Raw genomic sequence first — 17747 nt, forward strand, 5'->3', positions numbered from 1 at the left:
TCTGTTCTTCAGACAAGAGAGAAAGTCCCCTTTAAAGGGGCCAGTGACTCTGGGCTGCGCGATTCAAACTTTTAATAATATAAAACCAGCTTTCCCAGGCATAGAAAAATCTGGGAGAGAGGGAAGGAGCGGAGAGGTCTTTTCCGTAATAGAAGGGAAGGTCTTAGCAGATGCTAACTAGAGGATGCATTGCTTTTTGACTCATGTGATAAGCAAATAAACTCTCGATAAGGGCTAAGTAGATGATCCAGCGACTAGTGCTTATTATTTGAATCTAACCTTAAGTTAAAACGCGCGCTCGCGCTCACACACACACACAATCTTTAAAAAAAAGTAAAATGTTTGTTTAATGATACTGTTGTACCGACTTCCAGAGTCCTCCCAAGAGCTCCTTCTACTTATCCCCTCCCCCATCACCAACTCTCTCCCTTCTATAGTCTTCTCACATGTTCTTATTGAAGCGCCTTTGAATGGGTGCAAGGAAATTAAAGAGCCCCTTTTTTTTTTTTTATTACATTCAGCCTAGTAGCCATGGTCTGGGGAAAGCTAGAATTACGGTGTCCCCTGCCCCCACCCCAAAGAGTCAGCACCAAGTAAACTATGTCCTCAATTCCCCCATCTGTGATTTTTTTTTTTTTTTTGCCACGGAGTAATTACCAACTGAAATAGAAAGTGCCCAAGCTGAGAGATCAATGCTGGCTCTGTGGCTGCAAACATAAAAACCTAATTACGGTAATTCAAAATCCACAGAACAGGAAGCCTGATCATCTTCAGACTTTTATTTATTTATTTATTTTTGGAGGGGGTGCAGCTTGGCTAAGAGAGACCAGCCGATCTGAGACAGTTTAGAGTGGGCCACTGTATGATATTCAGACTTCTAAAGGTGAACATCTTTAAAAAAAAAGAAAAAAGACTGCTTCCAGGAATTGGGTTTTGGAATAAATGTCTGCCAACCAACCCAGCAGTACTACTAGAAGGGAAATAGAGCATTTAAATGTCTACTTCTCCCAGGACAGCTAAACTTTTGTCCCAATAGAACACATTGCAAAACTCTCCCACCAGGGAAATTTCACATAAGTGGGAAGCAGAAGCGTAGATAAGGAAACTGGAACTTGCTTTTTGACATCCACATGAGCATCAGAAAAATGTTACAACAGAAAAATATTGAAACGACTGCATAAAACGTTATAACACAAAGGCATAGTTTTTGAGATGTCTTCTCAAGAAAAATAAGCTAGGAAACTTGAAATACTATACTGTATCTAAATAGGTAATAAGAATGATGGTGATGATGGGGGTCAACAACTTTTATTAAGTGTCCACTGCGACTGATCACTGAACGGAAAATACGATAGGATTGCCACAGAAATGTATCCTTAAACCATTTCCTCAAGGAGCTTATAATGTAAAAGTAGATGGGATAAACCCCCTTTGGAAAGGATGAAAATTAATATGTAAATAAGCCCAATACTAATTGTTCCTTAATGCTTAAGGGATACTGGAATAAAGTGGAATCTGTATTAGGACGGGTTACTTTAGGAAGACTTGGTGGTCAAACGAATTTCAAACATAGCTTTAAAAGAGGGTAGACACATGCTTTGGCAGAGTGTAAGGAAGACATCAGTCTCTTCTACCCAAGGAAGTTTAAAGGTGGGATGACAGGATCCAGTCTGGTCAACTGGATTTAATGCTCTGAACTGAAGAGACACAACAGACAAGGACAGTTCAGGGAGGGAGGATGTGTTGGAGAGAAGGGCACACAAAAGTGTTGTAGTTAAAAGATGATAAGCATCAAAGTCAGTGAGCCTGGCTTTAGCAACCATCTCTGCCATCTACTATCCATGTGACCTTGGGCAAGGTACTTGCCGTTTGAGGCCCAAATTCCTCAACTATGAAATAGGGGTAATAACACCCACAATCAAGGTTTATAAATACATGGCATAATGTGAAGTTCCTGACACTTAAAAAATTGATTAACGAAGATGTTTGGCTGCAAGACACAGAACCACGAACTGAAGTAGCTTAGGGAATTTTTTGCCTTATGGAAGCAAACAACTGGAGGGGCAAGGGTGGAAGCTGGTCCTAGAAGCAGCTGGAACTAAGGACTCCATTGTTATCTGGCTCTGTTAATTTGCACTGTCATGTCTGTATGGTAGCTTCTCTGACTACTAGAGAATTCTTGGGATTCTAAGCCTACATCCTTATACCTTTACAATCAGACAAGAAAGAACCCTTCCTTTAGTCCTGTTTTCAAAAATTCATGAGGAAAGACACTGATTGACCTATCCTTGATCACATGCCCATCCCCTGGACCAGTCACTGTGGCAAGGCTAGGAAAGTAAGAAAGCCCCCATTCGAAGCACATGTGAAAGACGGAGGGTAGAGGCACGGCCACTGGAGAAAAGGTGAGAGCCCACCAGCCATCTTATTGGGTTACCATCATAGCAAACTCGGTAAATGGTGAAATAGATTTTATATACAAGATGAAAGAAGCCACCTTAAGATATCTGAGCAGAGAAAAGAGCATTCATTTTATCTAAGAAATATTTTGAGCTAATTGATTAATTCACTAGCTCATTTCTTACATTATCCTGTGATAAGTTACTCCACATAACATAATTTTCCAAATAACTGACATTTACTCTCTCAAGCATTGAAATTTTTATTTTAAATTTTGTTGAAACTATATTCTATTCATGACAGAAATATAAAACAAATATATTTTTGTAAATTCAGGATCATCATTACGAATACTAAATATTATACTGTCTTATAATATACCACTACCCTCAGGCACAATTTTGGTGCGTAGAGCTCCTGGGATAAATTCGCCCCTAGGCCCAAGGGCATCTTTTAGGTCAACAGCTGTTACTTCTCACTGTTCTCCTTGTGATCCTTCCTATCGCCCTTCATCCTGCTTCTTAAAGTACTGAGGATTGAACATCCAAGTAATTAGTGATTGTGAGTAAAATAAGACTTTCAGTCAGTACATATTTTATATGAAAAAAACATAGATTGGCTTTGTTCAAAGAGTGGTTAGTACACGTATTCAGGATTGTTCTCCTTGAGGTTCACAAAAGTGTTTTGGAAAGTTGGAAGTCAATCTCTGCCTGAAATCTAGGTACACCAGAACATGAAGTCAAGAAGCATTAAACTTAGGGTTGGATCAAAGACAGCTGCGGCATTGCAAGTTTTTAATCGAGTTATTGAAATATATCTTATGAAAAATGAGAATATCCTAAATTCAATTGTATGTGTAATGTGAATTCAGAAGAACTGTGTTCAAATATTTGCGAGGTAAATTTATTTGAGCAGGAGTATACAGGTTATTGAATTTCACAACTAGATATTCTGAAAAAATATCAGCCAAATATTATATACACGTTATATTTTGTCTCTAAAATAAGTCATTAAAGTGACGGACAAAGTGGCTACTAAAACAGAGAAAGCCTTCATAGTCAATACAGTAATCCTTACTGGCAATTAATCATTTCCACAATCTCTCTACACCGGGACTTCAATTCTGCTATTAACCAAAGCACTGAGTACAGTAGCAAGGTGTAAGAGAAAATGACCCAGAAGAATCCTAGAGAATATGTATACTGTCTTTACTTGTTTTGTAATCTTTAGAAATGTATGTGATATTAATATCCCTCACCCATAAACATAAAGTACATGGCCTAATATTTTCAGAGTACATACTCAAATATTTACAAAATTTCATCAAATAAGTGATTGCACATTCGTAAAAGGGAAAGGGTGTGTTGAAGGAAGATCAGGGAGCACAGGAGAAATCCAAATCTCTCCCTTGGTTCCTCTTTCAAAAAGGCTGTTGTTGTTAGGTGCCATCAAGTCAGCTCTTATTCGTAGCGACCCTAAGTACAACAGAACCAAACACTGCAGGGTCCTGCACCATCCTCACAACCATTGCTATGCTTGAACCCATTGTTACAGCCACTGGGTCAATTCATCTTATTGAAGGTCTTCCTCTTTTCCACTGACCCTCTGCTTAGCATGATGTTCTTCTCCATGGACTGGTCCTTCCTAATAACATGTCCAAGGTATGTGAGACGTAGTCTCACCATCCTTGCTTCTAAGGAGCATTCATTCTTCTAAGAAGATTTGTTCATTCTTCTGGAAGTCGATGATATATTTAATATTCTTCGCCAACACCATAATTCAGATTCTCCTTTGGTCTTCCCTATTCATTGTCCAGCTTTCACATCTGTGTAAGGAAACTGAAAATACCATGGCTTGGATCAGGAGCACCTTAGTCCTTGAGATGAAATCTTTGCTTTTTAACACTTTGAAGAGGCCTTTCGCAACAAGTTTGCCTAATGCAACACATTGTTTGATTTCTTGAATGCTGTTTGCATGGGTATTGATTGTGGATTCAAGTAAAATGAAATCCTTGGCAACTTCTGTCTTTTCTCCATTTATTGTGATGTTGCTTGTTACTCCAGTTGTGAGAATTTTTGTTTTCTTTATGTTGAGGTGTAATTCATACTGAAGGGTGTAGTCTTTTCATCTTCATTAGCAAGTGCTTCAAGTCTTCACTTTCAGCAAGCAAAGTTGTGTCATCTGCATATCTCAGTTTTTTGATGAGTTTTCCTCCAATCCTGTTGCTACATTCTTCTTCATAGAGTCCAGTTTCTGGAATTATTTGATCAGCATATAGATTGAATAAATATGGTGAAAGAATACAACTGTGATGCAATCTTGGTCTATGTATGGGTTCCTCATGAGCACAATTAAGTGTTCTGGAATTCCCATTCTTCAAAATGTTATCCATAATTTGCTGTGATCCACACAGTCTAATGCCTTTTCATGGTCAATAAAACACAGGTAAATATCTTTCTGGTATTCTCTGCTGTTAGCCAAGATCCATACGACATCAGCAATGATATCTCTCATTCCATGTCCTCTTCTGAAACTGTCTTGATTTTCTGGCAGTTCCCTGTCAATGTATTGAGGCAACCACTTTTGCATTATCTTCAGCAAAATTTTACTTGTATGTGATATTAATGATATTGTTAGATAATTTTTGTATTCTGTCGACTCACCTTTCTTTGGAATGGATGCAAATGTGGATCTCTTCCAGTCAGTTGTCAAGGCAGCTATCTTCCAAATTTCTTGGTATAGATGAGGACCACCTCCAGCACTGCATCCATTTGTTGAAACATCTCGATTGGTATTCCGTCAATTGGTTTTCACCAATGCCTTCAGTGTAGCTTGGACTTCTTCCCTTAATACCATCAATTCTTGATCACATGCTACTTCCTGAAATGGTGGAATGTTGACCAGTTCTTTTTGGTACAGTGACTGTATGTACTCTTTCCATCTTCTTTTGATGCTTCTTGGGTCGTTCAATATTTTGCCCATAGAATCCTTCAATATTGCAACTTGAGGCTTGAATTTTTTCTTCAGCTCTTTCAGCTTGAGAAATGCTGAGCATGTTCTTCCCTTTTGGTTTTCTATCTCCAGGTTTTTGCACGTTTCATTATAATACTTTACTTGGTCTTCTCAAGCTGCCCTTGAAATCTGTTCAGCTCTTTTATTTCTTCATTTCTTCCTTACTCTTAAGATTCTTTATGTTCAAAAGCAAGTTTCAGAGTCTCTCCTGACATTCATTCTGGTCTTTTCTTTCTTGCCTGTCTTTTTAATGACCTTTTGCTTTCTTCATGTATGAAGTCCTTGATGTCATTCAACAACTCGTCTGGTCTTCAGTCATTAGTGCTCAATGTGTCAAATCTAATCTTAAGATGGTCTCTAAACTCAGGTGGGATATACTGAAGGTAGCACTTTGGCTCTCGTGGACTTGTTTTAATTTTCTTCAGCTTCAACTTGAATTTGCATATGTTTTGTTCTGCATTTGGCCCCTGGCCTTGTGCTAACTGATGATATTGAACTTCTCCATTGTCTCTTTTCACAGATGTAATCTATTTCATTTCTGTGTATTCCATCTGGCAAGGTCCATGTGTATAGTTGCCATTTATATTGTTGTAAAAAGGTGTTTTCAATGAATAAGCTATTGGTCTTGCAAAATTCTGTCATGCAATCCCAGAGTTATTTCTATCACCAAGGCCATATTTTCCAACTACTTATCCTTCTTTGTTTCCAACTTTCTCATTCCAATCACCAGTAATTATCAATGCATATTGATTGCATTTTTTACCAATTTCAGACTGCATAAGTTGGTAAGAATCTTCAATTTCTTTATCTTTGGCACTAGGTGGGTAAATGTGAATAATATTTGTATTAACTGGTCTTCCTTGTAGGTGTATGAACATTATCTTATCCCTGACAGCATTGAACTTCAGGATAGATCTTGAAACGTTCTTCCTGACCATGAATGTGATGCCATTCCACTTCACTTTGTCATTCCTGGCATAGTAGACCATATGATTGTCCAGTTCAAAATGGCCAATACCGGTCCATTTCAGTTCAATTCCATTTCATTTTTGATGACTTCCAATTTTCCTGAATTCATACTTCATACATTCCATTTCCTGATTACTAATGGATTTTTGCAGCTGTTTCTTCTCATTTTGAGTTCTGCCACATAAGCAAATGTAAGCCCCGAAACCTTTACTCCATTCATATCATTAAGGTCAACTCCACCTTGGGGAGGCAGCTCTTCCCCAGTTGTATTTTGAGTGCCTTCCAACCTGAGTGGCTCATCTTCCAGCATTATATCGGAAAATGTTTCTCTGCTAACCATAAGGTTTTCACTGGCCAATTTTTTTCAGAAGTAGATCCCCAGGTCCTTATGCCAAGTCTATCTTAGTCTCTGCTGAAATCTGTCCACCATGGGTGAAATACTGGTGGCATAGCTTCCAGCATCACAGCAACATATAAGCCACCATAGTACAACAAACTGACAGGCAAGTAGTGGTTCAAAAACGGCTAGAGTGCTCATGTACAGTACTATTTTCTCATATGATTAAAAGAAGAAATGAGTGATACAAAGTCAAGATTAATCACAGGCAAAAATAACACAGTTCATATGTACAGCAACTGCCAGCCATTCTAAGAGGGTAAACTCACAGATAAAATGGGTGCCCCTGCCAAGCAGTTAAGTCTTTCCAGCTATGTAAACTGCAAAGAGTTTGCAAAGGAACAAATCCAGGACATAACCCCCTTGAGAACAACAAAAGGGATACTTGTCCAGACATTCACATTGCATCACACCACTTCACAACTTATAATGAGTCTAGAAAAAGAGGTACGGTTTTGGCATGGCCCGATTCTGTTACTCTCATTCCATAAGACAAGGCAAGCATATCATTATTCTCTGGTTTACATTTTATCTGCTTGAATCCAACTAGTGAGGCACTGACAAACCTGTTAATTCAAACTAAGCCAAGTTGATGCTGTGCCACCAAATAACGTACAACATCCTAAGGGGGAAAAATGTGTTTTGCTATAAACTGTAAAACATCTTAGCAGTCACTCAAGGCCTGATACTTTAGTTCAGGGCTTATCTAAGCAGCTCTTCCTTTCCTTTCTGCTGTCTGTCTTCTATCACACAGATAATTGCTAACACTTCCAGTACAGAGAGGTCGAGGGCCTTTTATTATGTTTTCTGTGTATCCAGGTCACACTACTCTGGATGCTTACGTTATTAGATATTTTACTACACACAAATATTTAAACCCAAGCCTCTTGTGGTGAGAAACGAGAATTTTCCATATAAAAATTCTGACTCAGTTAGATACAGAGAGAAAGAGACAGAGAGACAGAGTTGATCAGTGTGCCTTTGGCCACCATGAGATTTGAGTAAAGTCTTCCCACTCCTAAATCTTCCATCTTTACCCATTGGACCAGATATTTATAATCTACACATTTAAAATTAAAGGGCCACAGACTCTGACATTCACAAAATTAAGAAAGCAGTATCTAGAGTGTCAAAACGTGTCCATTTAATGGATTATTTTCGCTGGTATTCTTAAGCTTGCCTAAATTTTGCCAGATTTAACACAATACCCAGGAGAATGAGTATCTGGCAATAAATATGAAAATAAAACTTTTAGCAAAGTCCATTTAAAGATAGAAAACAAAACCTTCTAGTCTAGTAAATGGATAACTCGGAGCAACTATATGCGAATTTACTTTCAAACTAGCTGGTAGCTTTTAAAGTGAGGCAACAGGTCAGTTAGCAATAGTTCATAGGGAATAAGGGAATAGATAAGCTTTATTCTTGATGTGAACTCACTGTTCGTGCAATGGATGTTGTCTTGGCTTTCTATGGCTGCTGTGACAACATATCATAAAGTGGTGGTTTTAAAGAAGAGAAATTTATTGTGTCAAGTTTCGGAAAGAGGAACTGTTCCATGTCTCTCTCCTAGCTTCTGGTGGTTGCCAATAATCCTTGGCGTTCCTTGACTTGTAGACCCATTTTCACATGCAACACCCCGTTTATAATCGGGTCTGTTATCCTCTTTTATAAGACATCACTCAAATGGTATGAGGCCCTACCCTTCCCATCTTAAAGGTGCTATTTCCAAACAAGATAATGTTCATAAGTACCAGGAGTTAGGACTTCAAAGCATCTCTTTGGGGGACACAGTTTTATCCCTAACGGACCCCTTTAAGAGGTGGTGTACTACTGGACAGTGCAGTTTAAACATTAAACAACAGAAGAAGAAACCAGCATGGCATCCAGGAGGGAAAGGACAGATGACCTTTCGGCACGAATGCTAGGAGGTGACTTCAAGGCCTTTGTTTGATAAGATTAATGTCTAAGGAAAAACTGGCTAAAGAAGTGTTTTAATTTCTGGAAAGAAACTATAGTTTCTGGAAAAGGAGCTAATGAAAGGAAAAGTCAAAGAAATCAGAACAAAAACATTTAGTTCTTTTATTACGGTACAAAAGTAGTGTACTAGAGTAATGGGTCCCACTGTGTAGAAGTCCAGAGGATGCATTTTCAAAACATTAGCAACATGGTAGAATTGTATTTAAAATCCATCCACTCTGTATAGATGTCAGAAAACAATGTGCTGTCGGATTGGCTGAAGAAAAGAAAACTAATACAAAAACTGGTTAAGTTCTTCCTTAGATTCTTCATAAATATGACAGACCTCTATAAAAACTCTGTCTGGCGTTATGGTCTCCATCAAATACAAGAAACTATTAAGTGAAGCAACTTACACTCTGATAGGGAGTAATAGAAGATCTCTGGAGAAAGAAGTTTTCACAGAGTAGGTGGAGAACAGCTAAGCTAAACTCTGTATGAGAAATTAGATCAAGATGGAAACCCTGGTGACAGTGGTTAGAGAGCTATGGCTGCTAACCAAAAGGTCTGCAGTTCAGATCCACCAGGCACTCCTTGGAAACCCTATGGGACAGTTCTACTCTGTCCTATAGGGTCGCCATGAATCAGAATCAACTTGATGGCAACAAGTTTGGGTTTTTTGGTTTTGGAGATTGAGCACATGCATCCACCTTCCCTCCTATCTAAAGCCATTTGAAACAACAGGAAAGAGAGTGCGAGAGAAGATAACTCCTGAAGTATATTAGAAAACAACGAAGGGTACAGTTAGCAGAATTTCAAAAGACTTCTAAAAAAAAATATATATATATATGTATATATAATGGGTTTTGATTGACAGAGAAACAGGAACAGAAAAACCATAGCCTAAATCCTATAGGCACAGATGGAAAAAAAAAAAAAAAATTGCCATATCCCCTGGATTTTCCCTCTCTACAGGTACATAAGGAGCCCTGGTGGCTCAATGGTTAAGTGTTCAGGCTGCTAACTGAAAGGTTGGTAGTTCGAACCCACCCAGCAGTTCCGTGGGAGAAAGACCTGGAGATCCGCTTCCATAAACATTACAACCAAGAAAAGCCAGTGGGGCAGTTCTACTCTGCCACAATGGGTCACTGTGAGTCAGAATCAACTCAATGGCACCTAACAACAACAACAACAGAAGGTACCTAGAAACATACCCTATGGAAAAGGAATGGTAAGGGTTTCCCAAATGGGTTATACATGGAGTATACATATAGCAATTTATTTTTCAATATGTCATACCAGGGAAGACAAGAATCCCAGGAAAAGACTGCTGTTCCTCTGTTTAGCATGCTCACATCGCACACTCTACTTCCATAGCACTACAACACTTACCATATTATCATTGCCTGATTGGTTATCAGTGTCTTAGGGCGTTAGCTGTGTGAAAGAAGGACTCTAGCTATCCTGTTCACTGCTCTTTCACCAGCACTCTAACGGAAACTTTATAAATTTGTTGAATTGAGTGACTTAATCTCAACTTCAGTAAGGAGGAGGCAACTTTTCTGAAAGAGTGGCTATAGCATCTGTACATCTATAGACATCTCCTTTCCGCTAGTCCTAGTAACCTAAGCCAACATGTTAGAAATGAGTTCACCACCTAGCTTACCATCTTTCAGAGAAAGTCAGTGGCCTCTTTTTAATATGGAGTGATTCAATACTAGGAGTAGTAGAAGTGTGCTAAATCAACCTGCATATTTACGTTAATTTAGAAATAGCTTTCAAAGAATGAAAAGAATCCTAGAAAGAGCCAAGTTGTATATTCTGTATTTTCCCAATATTCTGATACTTTGAACTAGCAATATGAGAAACCCAAGACTCAATTAAGCAATTTCTGAGCATCATACTATATTAAGATTTTTGAAGTTTTTTAAAAAGTTGACATTTTAAAAATATCTGTTTACCTATGAAAAAAACTATAAGTAAAGTCATCTTTTGAAAAAGGAGGTATATAAGAATGTCTTAGACTTGTTATTAAAAAGTCTTGAAAATTTTTTTCTTTTTCAGTAGTAGAGTTCTATTGGGGAATTGGAAATTTAGGTAGATCAGGAACAAAAATTCTGGGCCAAATTCGACCACAAAAAAAAAATGGTGATGCGATTATCATTTGACTGTTATGGTAATGCAGGTGAAAGGGTTTAATGGTCCAAGTATATTCCCTAAATGATAAGGCGCAGCATTGAAAACCATGCATATACTTGTTACAAAAAATCCAACCTTCACTAATTGCCTGGAAAAAGAGGCCATGCATAGAAAATAAAGTCCCTTCCCTTAAAACAGAGCAACATCTTATCCCTGGTTTGGGACAGAGATTCTTTGACAAATCTGAAAAAGCCCTGGACTCTTTGCCAAAAATAATCACACATGTGTGCACAGACACACACACACACATACACAAAATGAGCAAAGAGTTCAAACACCATGGAGGAGATATTTTGGTGCAGTAAGAATATTTCCGCAATTAGAATGATAGGGACCCCAGATGATAACTCTACCACTTTGAGACCTGGATTTCTATATGGAAAGGGGGAAAGGGCTAATTTTTTTAATGCTCCATAGAAAGAATAAATCTCCTGAGATGATAAAGATATCTTTCTTCTCTTAAGAGTGGCAATATCTGGAATACAGAGCTAACCCCAAACCAAACCACTACTGTGGAGTTGATTCCAACTCATAGTGACCCCACAGGTTTCACCAAGGCTGTAAATCTCTTTGGAAGCCGACTGCCTCATCTTTCTCCAGAGGAGCCATTGGTGGCTTCGAACCACCAGTTAGCAGTTGATGGCTTTAACTACTTCACCATCAGGGCTCCTTGGAATACAGAGCTGGGAGGGTAATGATTCTGAAAAATATGAAATGTTGTTATTGTTGTGTGCTGTTGAGTCAATTTCAATGCATAGTGACCCCATGTGATGGAAAAGAACTGCACCATAGGGCTTACTGGGCTGTAATCTTTACAGGAGCAGATCCCCAGGTCTTTCTCCTGTGAAGCCTATGGATGGGTTTAAACCACCAACCTTTCCATTAGCAGCCAAGCACTTCACCTTTGCACCGTCACTGTAATAAAGAGGAGAAAAGCTAAGGCCAAATTGAAAGCTCCATGTCTGTCTTGTTCACCACTATAATCCAGGAACCTGGCCCACTGCCTCTCTACTGGTCCACCTTCGCTCATTCATCTCTGCCTCAGGAAATTGCGTCTCTAAGAGAATTCGGTGAATTCTAATTCCTTGTAATTGGTGTGTATAAGCTGGACACAAAAACTTGTTTGTGGAAATTCCCGATTACTTAAAATTAATTTCCATCTTTAAAAATTATTGGAGTTTATCATTTTAATTTAATAGTCACCTTTTAGAGCTGCTTTCTAGAAACTGACTTGGTAACTCTTAAGTAATCATTAGTTTACCTGGGTTTTAGAAGTGTCTTGTTTTCTATAGATCAATTTGTTTGTTTTTTAAAAAGTAATAATATAATAAGTAATCATGTGTAAGAGTAATATCTAAAGTCAAATATGCTTTTTTTTAATTTCCAAAGGATTGAAGTGATTCAACACTTTCTCTTTCTTTACCACACTGTTAAACATCCCAGTTCCAACAGGCACCGTCACCGTTAAATTCTTTTTTTTAATTTTTATTGTGCTTTAAGTGAAAGTTTACAAATCAAGTCAGTCTCTCACACAAAAACTTATATACACCTTGCTACATATGCCCAATTGCTCTCCCCCTAATGAGACAGCCTGCTCCCTCCCTCTGCTCTCTCTTTTCATCTCCATTCTGCCAGCTTCTAACCCCCTCTACCCTATCATCTCTCCTCTAGACAGGAAATGCCAACATAGTCTCAAGTGTCCACCACCATCCCTCTCCATCCCATTGTCCAGTGCAATCCCTGTCTGAAGAATTGGCTTCAGGAATGGTTCCTGTCCTGTGCCAACAGAAGGTCTGGGGGCCATGACCACCAGGGTCCTTGTAGTCTCATTCAGAACATTAACTCTGGTCTTTTTATAAGAATTTGGGGGATGCATCCCACTGCTCTTCTGCTCCCTCAGGGGTTCTCTGTTGTGTTCCCTCTCAGGGCAGTCATCAGTTGTAGTCGGGCACCATCTAGCTCTTTCGGTCTCAGGATGATGTAGTCTCTGGTTTATGTGGCCCTTTCTGTCTCTTGACCTTGTAATTACCTTGTGCCCTTGGTGTTCTTCATTCTCCTTTGCTCCAGGTAGGTTGAGACCAATTGATGCATCTTAGATGGCCGCTTGCTAGTGTTTAAGACCCCAGATGCCATGCTCCAAAGTGGGATGCAGAATGTTTTCTTTATAGATTTTATTATGCCAATTGACTTAGATGTCCCCAGTGGTCCCCAAACCCCCACCCCTGCTATGCTGGCCTTCAAAGCATTCAGTTTATTCAGGAAACTTCTTTGCTTTTGGTTTAGTCCAGTTGTGCTGACCTCGTCTCTATTGTGTGTTGTCTTTCCCTTCACCTAAAGTAGTTCTTATCTACTATCTAGTTAGTGAATATCCCTCTCCCACCCTCCCTCCCTCTCCCATCTCGTCACCACCAAAGAATATTTTCTTCTCTGTTTAAACTATTTCTCGAGTTCTTCTAATAGTGGTCTTATACAATATTTGTCCTTTTGCAACTGACTAATTTCACTCAGCATAGTGCCTTCCAGGTTCCTCCAGGTTATGTTTCACAGATTCATCACTGTTCTTTATTGTTTTTGTTTGTTTGTTTGTTTTATTCAATTGTGTGAAGATACCGTAATTTATTTACCCATTCTTCCATTCATGGACACCTTGGTTGCTTCCAGCTTTTTGCTATCGTAAACAGTGTTGCAGGGAACGTGAGTGTGCATATATCTGTTCCTGTAAAGGCTCTTATTTCTCTAAGATATATTCTGAGGAGTAGGATTGCTGGGTCGTGTGGTAGTTCTATTTCTAGCTTTTTAAGGAAGCGCCAAATCGATCTCCAAAGTGGTTGTACTGTTTTACATTCCCACCAGCAGTGTATAAGTTCTCCAGTCTCTCCACAACCTCTCCAACATTTATTGTTTTGTGTTTTTTGGATTAATGCCAGCCTTGTTGGAGTGAGATGGAATCTCATTATAGTTTTGGTTAGCATTTCTCTAATGGCTAATGATTGTGAGCATTTCCTCAGTTATCTGTTGTCTACCTGAATGTCTTCTTTAGTGAAGTGCTATTCCCAGCCTTTGCCTATTTTTTGAACTGGGTTATTTGTCTTTTTGTAGTTGAGTTTTTCAGTATCACGTAGATTTTAGAGATCAGGCGCTGATCGGAAATGTCATAGCTAAAAACTTCTTCCCAGTCTGTAGGTAATCTTTTTACGCTTTTGGTGAAGTCTTTGGATGAGCATAGGTGTTTGATTTTTAGGAGCTCCCAGTTATCTAGTTTTTCTTCTGCACTGTTAGTAATGTTTCGTATACTGTTTATGCCATGTATTAGGGCTCCTAGTGTTGTCCCTATTTTTCTTCCATGATCTTTATCATTTTAGATTTTATATTTAGGTCTTTGATCCATTTTGAGCTCCTTTTTGTGCACAGTGTGAGGTATGGGTTTTGATTCATTTTTTTGCAGCTGGATATCCAGTTATGCCAGCACCATTTGTTAAAGAGACTGTCTTTTCCCCATTTAGCTGCTTTGGGGCCTTTGTCAAATATCAACTGCTCATATGTGGATGGATTTATGTCTGGATTCTCAATGCTGTTCCATTGGTCTATGTATCTGTTGTTGTACCTGTACCAGGCTGTGTTGACTACTGTGGCGGTATAATAGGTTCTAAAATCAGGTAAAGTAAGGCCTCCCACTTTGTTCTTTTTCAGTAATCCTTTACTTATCCAGGGCCTCTTTCCCTTCCATATGAAGTTGGTGATTTGTTTCTCCATCTCATTAAAAAATGTCATTGGAATTTGGATTAGAATTGCATAAACCTATAGATCACTTTTGGTAGAATAGACATTTTTATGATAGTAAGTTTTCCTATCCATGAGCAAGTTATGTTTTTCCACTTATGTAGGTCTTTTTTGGTTTCTTGCAGAATAGTTTTGTAGTTTTCTTTGTGTAAGTCTTTTACATCTCTGGTAAGATTTATTCCTAAGTATTTTATCTTCTTGGGGGCTGCTGTAAATGGTGTTGATTTGGTGATTTCCTCTTCGATGTTCTTTATGTTGGTGTAGAAGACTCCAACTGAATTTTTTATGCTTGTCTTGTATCCTGATACGCGGCTGAATTCTTCTACTAGTTTCAGTAGTTTTCTTGAGGATTCCTTAGGGTTTTCTGTGTATAAGATCATGTCATCTGCAAATAGAAATACTTTTACTTCTTCCTTGCCAATCTGGATGCCCGTTATTTCTTTATCTAGCCTAATTGCTCTGGCTGGGACCTCCGGCACAATGATGAATAAGAGTGGTGATAAAGGGCATCCTTGTCTGGTTCCCAGTCTCAAGGGGAATGTTCTCAGACTCTCTCCATTTAGAGTTATGTTGGCTATTGGCTTTGTATAAATGTCCTTTATTATGTTGAGGAATTTTCCTTCAATTCCTATTTTGCTGAGAGTTTTTATCATGAATGGGTGTTGGACTTTGTTAAATGCCTTTTCTGTATCAATTGATAAAATCATGTGATTCTTGTCTTTTGTTTTATTTATATGATGGATTACATTGTTTTTCTAGTGTTGAACCATCCCTGGATACCTGATATGAATCCCACTTGGTCACGGTGAATTATTTTTTTGATATGTTGTTGAATTCTATTGGCTAGAATTTTGTCGAGGATTTTTGTATCTAAGTTCACGAGGGATATAGGTCTGTAATTTTCTTTTTTATGGTGTCTTTTTCCAGTTTTGGTAGCAGGGATATACTGGCTTCATAGAATGAGTTTGGGAGTATTCCACCCTTTTCTATGTTCTGAAATACCTTTAGTGGTAGTGGTGTTAACTCTTCTTTAAAAGTTTGGTGGAACTCTGCAGAGAAGCTGTCCGGGCCAGGTCTTTTTGGTTTACCTTTTTCAATCTCTTTTTTTGTTGTGGGTCTATTTAGTTGTTCTACCTTTGTTTGTGTTAGTTTAGGTAGGTAGTGTGTTTCTAGGAATTCGTCCATTTCTTCTAGGTTTTCGAATTTGTTAGAGTACAATTTTTCATAGTAATCTGACATGATTCTTTTAATTTCAGTTGTGTCTGTTGTAGTAACGCCCCTCTCGTTTCTTATTCGGGTTATTTGCTCCCTCACCTGTTTTTCTTTTGGCCAATGGTTTATCAATTTTGTTGATTTTTTCAAAGAACCAGCTTTTGGTCTTGTTAATTCTTTCAATTGTTTTTCTCTTTTCTGTTTCATTTAGTTCAGCTCTAATTTTTATTATTTGTTTCCTTTTGCTGCCTGAGGGTTTCTTTTGTTGCTCTCTTTCTATTTGTTCCAGTTTTAAGGATAATTCTTTGACTTTGGACCTTTCTTCTTTTTGGATGTGTGCATTTATTGATATAAATTGACGTCTGAGCACTGCTTTAGCTGTGTCCCAAAGGTTCTGATAGGAAGTATGTTCATTCTCATTGGATTCTATGAATTTCTTTATTCCATCCTTAATGTCTTCTATAATCCAATCTTTTTTGAGCAGGGTATTGTTCAGCTTCCAAGTGTTTAATTTGTTTTCACTCCTTTTTTATTATTGATTTCCACTTGGATGGCCTTATGGTCAGAGAAGATGCTTTGTAATATTTCAATGTTTTGGATTCTGCTAAGGCTTGCTTTATGCCCTAATATGTGGTCTATTCTAGAGAATGTTCCATGTGTACTAGAAAAGAAAGTATACTTGGTTGCTGTTGGGTGGAGTGTTCTGTATATGTCTATGAGGTCAGTTTGGTTGATTGTGGCAGTTAGATCTTCAGTGTCCTTATCGAACTTCTTTCTGGATGTCCTGTCCGTCACCGTAAGTGGTGTGTTGAAGTTTCCTCCTGTTATTGTGGAGCTGCCTATATCACTTTTCATTGCTGATAGATTTTGTTTTATGTATCTTGCAGCACTGTCATTGGGTGAATAAATATTTAATAGGGTTATATCTTCTTGGTATAATGTCCCCTTAGTCATTATATTGTGTCCTTCCTCATCCTTTCTGATGGATTTAACTTTAAAGTCTATTTTGTCAGAAATTAATATTGCCACTCCTGCTCTTTTTTGATTGTTCTTTGCTTGATATACTTTTTTCCCCATTCTTTGAGTTGTAGTTTTTTTTGTGTCTTTAAGTCTAAGGTGTGTCTCTTGTAGGCAGCATATAGACGGATCATGTTTTTTAATCCATTCTGCCCCTCTCTGTCTTTTTATTGGTGCATTTAGTCCATTTATATTCAGCATAATTATGGATAGGTATGAATTTTTTTTGTGTGTGTGTGAATTTAGTGCTATCATTTTGATTTTTTTTTGTGTGTGTGTGTTCTTGACAGTTTCTTTTCCCCACTTAATTTTTGTGCTGAGTAGATTATCTTTATATAGTGTGTTTTCCTTATATTCTCTGTTGTTGATTTTGTTTCTGCTGAGTTTTCTTGTAATTTTACTTTGATGTATAGGATAATTTCTCTTCTTTGTGATTCCCTTATTATTTACCCATGTTTTTCTAAATTTAAACCTAATTTTTATTTCTTTGTGTTGCCTTGTCTTCCTGTTCATATGAAAGATCTCTGACTGCATTTCTTTGTCCCTCTTTATTGTTTTAATGTTGTCTTCTTTTACATAATAACATCGCTGTTTCCCTGTTTCTAGCGCTTTTTTATCTTGATTTATTTTCGTGATTTCCCTGTCTGGGCTGAAATCTGATTGCTCTGCCCAGTGTTCTAGTCCTGGGTTGATACCTGATATTATTGATTTTCTAACCAACAAACTCCCTTTAGCATTTCTTGTAGTTTGGGGTTGGTTTTTAATAATTCCTTAAACATCTGTTCATCTGGAAATGTCCTAATTT

The sequence above is a fragment of the Elephas maximus genome, chromosome 5 (assembly GCF_024166365.1).
Source record: "Elephas maximus indicus isolate mEleMax1 chromosome 5, mEleMax1 primary haplotype, whole genome shotgun sequence".
NCBI lineage: Eukaryota > Metazoa > Chordata > Mammalia > Proboscidea > Elephantidae > Elephas > Elephas maximus.